Below are 10,000 nucleotides of genomic sequence, written 5' to 3' on the forward strand. Positions count from 1 at the left end.
ATATATATATATATATATATATATGTATATATATATATATATATATATATATATATATATCTGGATGTGTACATTTATATATATATATATATATATATATATAAATGTACACATCCAGAGATATATATATATATATATATATATATATATATATATATATATATATATATATATATATATATATATATATATATATATATATATATATATATATATGCAAAACACGGACTCATTTACTGAAAGGGATTTTTATATTATGGATTTTACTGTGAAAACACTTTCATAGATGGAGCTATTTGTATTGATTTTTATCTTTTCGCAGCAGTATAATATGAAATTGATGGGTCTATTATTTGCTTCATGTACATCTACATTAGAACATGCAGGTCCCAGTTGGCAGCAGCGGATGATATTATCCATGGTTTGGGGTGATTCACAAAAGAGGAAATCAACATTGGTGACAAGTCCCCACTTCTTTCTTCCCGAATGGAGCTTCTCTGTTTAAGGTGTTCCTCTACTTTCAATTAAAGAACGATCCACAAGGTAGGTGTAACCTTCAGCCAGATAGTACTTCATTGTTTTAATTACAGTCACTCATCCTCCACTTCATCATTCTATAAGCATTATGGTTTAGATGTTCAGGACCATCAACCGCTATGATGCTCTTTCATAATTTTAGTTGCAGTCTTGCTGCCTGATGTGCATGACGCGGGATGCCTTGGATAATTCATCTGTTTAACCAATTGTCATGGGTAGACATAATACTTTTAAAGGGAGATGTTTAAAAGACAAAAAATTCTATTACCAGTGTGAGCAGCCAGCGGAGACAAGATTTGACTGTAGTCCTGTTTGGGCAATCCTGTTATCTCTTCATTTTCATCACCATTTTGGAAGTAAACCAAGCCTCGCCGAGACCGCCTGCCGTGATAAGGAAACTGTCCTGTTTGACCGAGATGTCATCGTCTTAATTAGTGGAGTCAGCATATTTTGAGAAACCTAGCCTGACGGAAATCCTAGTTTAAGATATATGTCATCATGGAAGGACACGTGCTGCCCATTTGTTACGACTTACCACGTGGTCCAGATTGCATCAGAAATTTCTTCTAAAAGCTTCCATGGCGTGATCGAAGTGGGTGTTTTTGAGTAAGCCATTAGAGATGCAGAATTGTAAAAAAAAAAAAAGCCTTCTATGGAGATGACCACTGCCCACTGTAATCAACTCCGCCCATACATGTGTAGATAAACTTTAAGAAGAGGTTGTCCAAGAGAGATATGGCAGGACATAAGACAAGAGAGGAACTATGCCCGAAGCAGATAAGATCCAATGTCCTAGTGAGATAAGAAACAGAGAAGACCAATAGTCAGATAGAGCAAGATTCTAACCTTCCTTTCAGACAACAAAAGCCTATCTCCAAAAGATCCTGCTATGACCGAGAAAAAGAGGCAAATTGAAGCAGCCAGCCCTCTCTGCTTGTGACAAGAAGTAGCCAACACTGCCTACCGCCTGCCTTCGTTCAACAGTATCATCGAATCCTTGGAAGAAGACCTCTGATGTCACTTCTTGATGTCACCCCTTTTGTGACGTCTTCGAATCCGGTCATCGTACCAGTTTCATCTAAACTACAGCTGCCCTTTTACAACGTTTTCAAACCTGAAGTCTCTGTACCAGTATAGTCTCAGCAGCTGCAGAAAACTATAATTCCTTAAGTATTTCTACCTTATTGACTGTTTTCCTTTTTTGTTGATGTTTTGATTGATCTGGTTTGTCAGTTAAAGTAATCGAAGAAGTAACACTAGTTTTCTTTGTATGTTTGCGAATAAATGTGTTGTGTTTTTTCGTGTGTTTCTTTTTATATTCATTTCCCATATGTCAATCTGTGTTGTTGATATTTTTTCTAGTTATTAAAAGAACCTGTAACGATTTTAAGATCGTAACACCAATAAATTTTTGGTAATATTATCTCGACAAATTTGACGTGGTGCAATACTGGTCAGTCAATAAAGTGATGGATGGGGCATTGCTTTATGCGTTGACGGCCTGGATTCTATTTCTTTGCATGTGTTACAACCTGCCTGGTTGCAGTACAGGTTCTTTTAAGGTCTTCATAATTTCAAGGATTACAGTCAGTACATGCACGTCAGTGACAAGGAAGGACGGAAACAGAAACTCAAGAAAACTTAACAATATTTCTTATAAACTAGAACAATGACTTAAATCAACCTTGTGAGATTAAATACACTTAATTGTACAGAATATTCAAGAAAACAAATAACTGGTTCTCGGGAACTCACAAGAAAAACCTAAAGCTACTACACTGAGCCCTAAACATGAGAAAATTACAAGCGAGAAAACACTTCATAATAACAAGGTGGATCCAAATACGGTTAGCCAAAAATATCATTAACCTGATAATAAAAAGGTAGAAGGAAGTAGGAGATGAAAACAATGAAAACCTTAATATTCCTACCTACCTTACAAAACTAAACAATACAGAATTAAACATAGATGCACAACATATAACAATAAAATTTGTACATATATAGAAAGACAAAATTAATAATACACAACTTCACCTCAAGTAAAGTACAGAAGGGGAGTTGAATACAGGGCCATACCTAATCCATCGAGCCGCTAAACGGAAGGGTAAAACTGTACGCCAGGCATTGAAGGTCAATCCACTTCCCTATACAAGAGAAACCATAATTTGTCTTACCTGGCGTCAGCCTCCCTACGTAACACCTCACGAGCCAGTTTGCTCTCACGCCCGTACACAGCTGGACTGGATGAATACGGCCAGTAAAATCAAACTTCCGTGTCGGGAAACAGCGTCGACACAACTCCCGTGCAAATCCTCCGACGGGAACAAGTAGCAGAAAACTACCGTCGTAGATGACAGAGCATCTGCTAAACAATTCAACGGAAGTGCGAAGGTCATAGCCAAATTTGTCCTCCAAGTCACAATGTATGCTGAGATGGGAAATAGTGTCGGTGAGAGCTTGTCAAGACCCGAACTGCATTCACCGGTCGACCATGTCCACTCATCATCTTCCCAGCGTTCATCAACAATCACAGCAAAAAGAATAACAATCGTAAAAACGATAGTCCAATAATACACAAAGGAGGAGGAGGAGGCACAAAAAACACTATCCAACAATCGGAGAGCCACTTAACTTACATTAACACCATAATAAACAAACAACAAAAATACTTTAACTTAAAAGAAAAACAAGGCTGATTTAAATAAAACAAAGAAATAATTTTACGTTAACCTAATACCTTCCTCCCCCGAAACCAAATAAAATTATTCACATAGATTAAATTCTTTTTTTCCAAAATTAAATACTATAAAAATGCTGAAATGAAAAGGAATTAACAATGTTATTGAAATACAAGACCTGAAAAGAAGTTAAATATTATAACAATATACATGCCAAAAAGCAAAAACACATAGTTTCACGAAGAAAACTTACCAAATCAGAAAAGGGGACTCTAAAATTAAAGGCTAAACTATAACTCCAACGAGTACAAAATAATAGTAAAAAAAATTTGATGGACCTCACTAAGATTGAACCTACATATAAACTAGACTACAAACTAAGTACTCACTCATACTCATACTCACACATATAATTGCCATTTATTTTACTATGCAAAAACAGTTTTATACAAACCCAATGAAGACACGAGAAGGGCGAGGGAGGGACAAAAGCCTAGATTATATACGAGAAAGGGCATTAGGAATACGGTTCTCCGATCCCTTAATATGTTTGATAACCAGAGTGAATTCCTGCAACTGCAAAGCCCATCTCAAAATACTCTGATTGGACCCTTTCATCCTATCTATGAACACTAGAGGATTGTGATCAGTCCAAATCTCTATCAGGAAGGAGAAATTGGTCACATAGGGTTTAAAATGTAACAAAGTACGAACCTCCTTCTCGATAGTTGAATACCGTTTCTCTGTTGCCAATAGTTTACGGCTAGAGTAAAACATGGGAAGAACCTCTCCAGCCCCATTTCTCTGAAAGAGAACACCTCCAATGCCCACATCACTAGCATCCACTGCAATAATGAAAGGTCTCTGAAAATCAGGGGACATTAATATTGGGTTTGATATAAACACCAGCTTAATTTTAATGAAGACTCCTCACATTGAGGAGACCACACAAATGTCTGTCCTTTCTCCAATAACTTAGTAAGCGGCTGAGCAATGTCCGAGAAGTTTCGCACAAATCTTCTATAATAAACCGTCATTCCAAGGACTCTCCGAACTTCTCTGACATTATTCGGTCTCTTCAAATTTAAAATGGCATCGAGATTGGCTTGTTTAGGGGCTACCTGACCCAAACCAACCTCATGACCCAAATAGCACATTTTGGCTTTACAAAATTCACACTTACCCAAGTTCACAACAAGACCGGCACCCCTCAAAGCTTCAAACACTTTTCTCAATCTTACTATATGAGTTTGCCAATCATTGCTGTGAACAACTAAATCATCAATATAAATTTCAGTGCCTTTCAACCCACAAATGACTCTGTTCATAAGCCGCTGAAAGGTGCATGCAGCATTTTTCATCCCAAAGGGCATCACTTTGCATTCGTAAAGCCCAAAGGGAGTTACAAATGCAGAAATTTCCCGGGCTCGATCAGACAGGGGCACTTGCCAATATCCTTTCAGCAAATCCAACTTAGTTAAGAATTTTGCAGACCCTATCTGATCGAGACAGTCGTCAATGAGGGGCAAAGGAAAAGTCATTTTTGGTAGTGGCATTAACTTTACGGTAATCCACACACATTCTGTACTTTCCATCAGACTTTTTAACTAAAACTATCGGAGAGCTCCAAGGACTTATTGAAGGTTGGATGAGGTCGTGCTTCAGCATATACTTTATTTCCTCCTCGACTATGTCCCTTTTCACTGGATTTAGTCGATAAGGACTCTGCTTTACGGGGGAAGCACTGCCCACATCCACATCACGCTGAAGCAACCTCGTCCTACCAGGCGAACTACGAAATACTTCTGAAAAAGAACAGATTAAATTATTAATGTCCTTTTTCTGGGTAACTTCCAGATGGTCCAGCTCTCTTTTCAAAACCTCTAGATTTTGAATGTTATTAAAGAGAGCATCAGAAGATACCTGACCAACTAAGTCCTCAAAGTTATCCTCTGGAGACTCTACTTCTACAGACACAGGTTCATACACTATAGCTAAAGGATCTCTACCACATGAAATATAAGATTTCAATCTATTAATATGAAAGACCTGGCACTTTCGTTTTGTCCCGGGGGCTTCAATTTCATAATTCACCTCAGACAATTTTCTCAAAACCTTCCAGGGCCCCTTATACCTTGGCTCTTGGAAATTGTCTGAGTCTGTACTCAACACTAATACCAATTCCCCAGGCTCAAACGATCGCACCTTGGTTTTCCTATCAAAATTTGATTTCATGATTGCTTGGGAGGAAGCCAAATTTTCTCTTGCAAATATCCACGCAATGGCTAACTTCTTCCGTAAATTCTCTACAAACTTCATCACATTAATTTTTTCTTTCTGACCAGATGATAACAATTCATGGAAAATTTCCAACGGACCACGTACTTTGTGGCCATAGTTCAGCTCAAAGGGAGCTACACCTGTAGATGCATTTGGATGGTCCCTTATGGCAGAGAAAGCAAAGGGAAGTCCTTTTTCCCAATCCTCTCCTTGTTCAAAGCAGTATTTTTTCAAAACTGATTTAAGTGTCTGGTGGAATCTTTCCACCACCCCCTGACTCTCTGGGTGGTAAGGTACGCTGGTAGTGCACTGAATGGCCAGTTCAGCACACTTACCCCTAAATACCTTACTCGTAAAATTCGTCCCACAGTCGGTCTAAATTTTATGAGGAAGTCCGTATCGGGAGAAAAATTCAATGAGCTTCTCAAATACTGCATTGGAAGTGATCTTTTTCATTGGGAATGCTTCAGGAAATCTAAAAGCTCAGTCCATGATAGTCAGGAGATGAGTAAACCCAGTCTTTGTTCTGGGCAAAGGCCCCACCACATCTATAACCAATTCCACAAAAGGTTCCCCAATTGCAGGAATGGGATTTAGAGGTGCTTTAGGGATCACTTGATTGGGCTTTCCCATCACCTGACAAACCTCGCAATTACTAACAAATCGTTTCACTGATGATTTCAATCCTGGCCACCAAAAACATTTCGCTAATCTTTTGAACGTCTTAAATACTCCAAAGTGACCAGAAAAAGAATCATCATGTGACAACTTCAAAACAGACTCCCTAAATTGTGAGGGAACCACAATTTGTTCCACTCGAGAAGTTTTGTTCAGATCATGTGTAGATGGGCGACTAATCCGACATAGCAAACCTTTTATTACACAAAACCTCGGTTTAGTTAAATCGGCTGTGTCACCCAACTCGAAATCAAACTCTTGTTTCTGAGCCTCAATAAACGTTAAACGGTCCCAATCAGGTTGCAAGATATTACTAATACTACTAGGACTATCTACTGGCCGGGCCTTTCTAACTCTACTTCTAAAGTACTTAAATCTAAGTCATCCTCATTTATCAAATCAGCTGCCTTAGCGGATGCCCGAGTCACCACTGCCACAGGACAAGCATTCACATTCAAAATAGGGAATAATTCCAGACCCCTATGGTCTACCATGTCATTTCCTAAAATACCATCTATATTTGGAATAGGGAGTTTCTCCACCACAGCCAACTCGGTTACCTTATTATACCCAGGGAAGGATAATTCAACTTCCATCCATGGAGCTGAAACCACCGTATTCAGGAAACCTCTCAGAATCACATAATTCCCTGAATATTCAACTAAACCATTTAAAGATTCCCTTAATACTAAAGACCGAGCTGACCCTGTGTCTCGCAAAAATTTTACCTTTAGAACTCCTGAATTCGTAACCAGTCTACCAGGCCATATATATTTATCATAGTCATTAAGGTCTATTACCAGTTGGTTTTACATTGCTGCTATCACTACTAATCACATTGCTACCTTCCGTTCCCGGTGGATTCTCAACCTTGGGGGTATTAGGAATAGTCTTATTTGTTATTACAGATATAGGATTGTCAATATTGTTATTATTTCTCTCCAGATACTTCCTCCTGGCATTACACTGAGCTTGATAATGTCCAGGCTTATTGCACCAAAAACAGGTCCCATTACCTTTGCTCACATTACCAGACACTACCCTGTTTTTGGAGAAGAATCTAGAGGGCTCTCCATTTGAAATATTTCCCTGAGTCTTCTCATTCTTATAATAGATTGGAACACCTGAATGTTTTACCCTGTTGTTCGCTACATTATTAGATTTATCATTATAAACATTTGGCTTGGGAGACTGGAAATCTATACTTTGAGACCCAAAATTGCCGGACCCTGCTCGATGGGTTAAAATAAATTCATCGGCAATTTGAGCCGCTTTACTTAGACTGACTGCTTTCACCTCTTCCAAATATATCCTCAGTTCTTTGCTACAATACTTCTCAAATTCTTCCAACAACATTAATTCCCTCAAGGAGGAGAAAGAGACTACCTGACGACTCTTCAGCCAATTATCAAATTGCTCCTCCTTGAGCCTAGCAACTCAACATATGAAATGGAAGCATGCTTACTAAAATTTCTAAATTTTAAACGATAGGCCTCAGGGACAAGATCATAAGCCTTGAGGACCAACGCCTTTACTTTACCATAATCACGGGCTACACCCTCCTCCAAAGAATTATAAACTCTGATTGCCTTGCCCACCATCCTACACTGAATTAAGACTGTCCACATCTCGGCGGGCGAAGACAACCTGGTAGCAACCCGTTCAAATGCTTTAAAAAATTCAGGCACATTTCTTTCATCAAATACAGGGACTAACTTCAGAGTGGCCCCTATATTAAATTTATCAGCATATGGTCCACAGGTAGTACTTAATTTATTAGGAAAGCTTTGTAACCTAGCCAACTCCAAATTTACATTAGCCATCTCTAGCTCATGTCGCCTCACCTTCTCGTTCTCTTCAAACTCAAGCTTCATTAACTCTATCCTCTTGCAAATTAATCTATATTCATTGTCCTCTTGGGACAACACAGGCTGCACTGGGACTACATTCTCCGGGACAGATTTTTCTACAACAAATGGGTTTGTAGACACGTTAGCTTTATTTTGCAATTTAGCATTTCCTTCAAAAATAGTTCCAGTACGAGGGGGGTCTTCACACAAAGAAAGGCCTGGATTCACACTCACATCATCAATCATACTATCCTCGCACTCTGAACCACTATCATCAACACTGTCGAAATCCCTAGCTATATTCTCTCCTTCAGCCATACCCTGAGCTACCTTACTCTCTACAGTTAACAACAACTGGGCCTTAGTGTTTGCAGCCCTAAGTGGGACACCTAACCAGCGAGCAAAACTCACCAAATACTCTTTACTCAATACAGGAAGATGCCTAAGGCAATCTGCCTATCCCAAAAACTCTGCTGGATCAAAAATATATTCTTCTATGATTCCAAAATTAGAGGGGGAGTAAGGCAAAACACCAAACAATAACAAATATTATTAAATCCACTGAGCACCGATCCGCAACCACACCACCGAGTACACCCGAGTGCAATCCTGTCAAGGTCGCCAACAGTTACAACCTGCCTGGTTGCAGTACAGGTTCTTTTAAGGTCTTCATAATTTCAAGGATTGCAGTCAGTACATGCACGTCAGTGACAAGGAAGGACGGAAACAGAAACTCAAGATAACTTAACAATATTTCTTATAAACTAGAACAATGACTTAAATCAACCTTGAGATTAAATACACTTAATTGTATAGAATATTCAAGAAAACAAATAACTGGTTCTCGGGAACTCACAAGAAAAACCTAAAGCTACTACACTGAGCCCTAAACATGAGAAAATTACAAGAGAGAAAACACTTAATAATAACAAGGTGGATCCAAATACGGTTAGCCAAAAATATCATTAACCTAATAATAAAAAGTTAGAAGGAAGTAGGAGATGAAAACAATGAAAACCTTAATATTCCTACCTACCTTACAAAACTAAACAATACAGAATTAAACATAGATGCACAACATATAACAATAAAATTCGTACATATAGAAAGACAAAATTAATAATACACAACTTCACCTTAAGTGAAGTACAGAAGGGGAGTTGAATACAGGGCCATACCTAGTCCATCAAGCCGCTAAACGGAAGGTTAAAACTGTACGCCAGGCATTGAAGGGCAATCCACTTCCCTATACAAGAGGAACGATAATTTGTCTTACCTGGCGTCAGCCTTCCTACGTAACACCTCCCGAGCCAGTTTGCTCTCACGCCCGTACACAGCTGGACTGGATGAATACGGCCAGTAAAATCAAACTTCCGTGTCGGGAAACAGCGTCGACACAACTCCTGTGCAAATCCTCCGACGGGAACAAGTAGCAGAAAACTACCGTCGTAGATGACAGAGCATCTGCTAAACACTTCAATGGAAGTGCGAAGGTCATAGCCAAATTTGTCCTCCAAGTCACAATGTATGCTGAGACGGGAAATAGTGTCGGTGAGAGCTTATCAAGACCCGAACTGCATTCACCGGTCGACCATGTCCACTCATCACCTTCCCAGCGTTCATCAACACTCACAGCAAAAAGAATAACAATCGTAAAAACGATAGTCCACTAATAAACAAAGGAGGAGGAGGAGACACAAAAAACACTATCCAACAATCGGAGAGCCACTTAACTCACATTAACACCATAATAAACAAACAACAAAAATACTTTAACTTAAAAGAAAAATAAGGCTGATTTAAATAACACAAAGAAATAATTTTACGTTAACCTGATAGCATGATATCATTTTTACAACACTATTATTATTATTATTATTATTATTATTATTATTATTATTATTATTATTATTATTATTATTATTATTGATTGCTAAGATTCAACCATAGCTGGAAAAGTAGAATGCTCCATGG

This window comes from Palaemon carinicauda, chromosome 30 (genome assembly GCF_036898095.1).
Source record: "Palaemon carinicauda isolate YSFRI2023 chromosome 30, ASM3689809v2, whole genome shotgun sequence".
Classification (NCBI taxonomy): domain Eukaryota; kingdom Metazoa; phylum Arthropoda; class Malacostraca; order Decapoda; family Palaemonidae; genus Palaemon; species Palaemon carinicauda.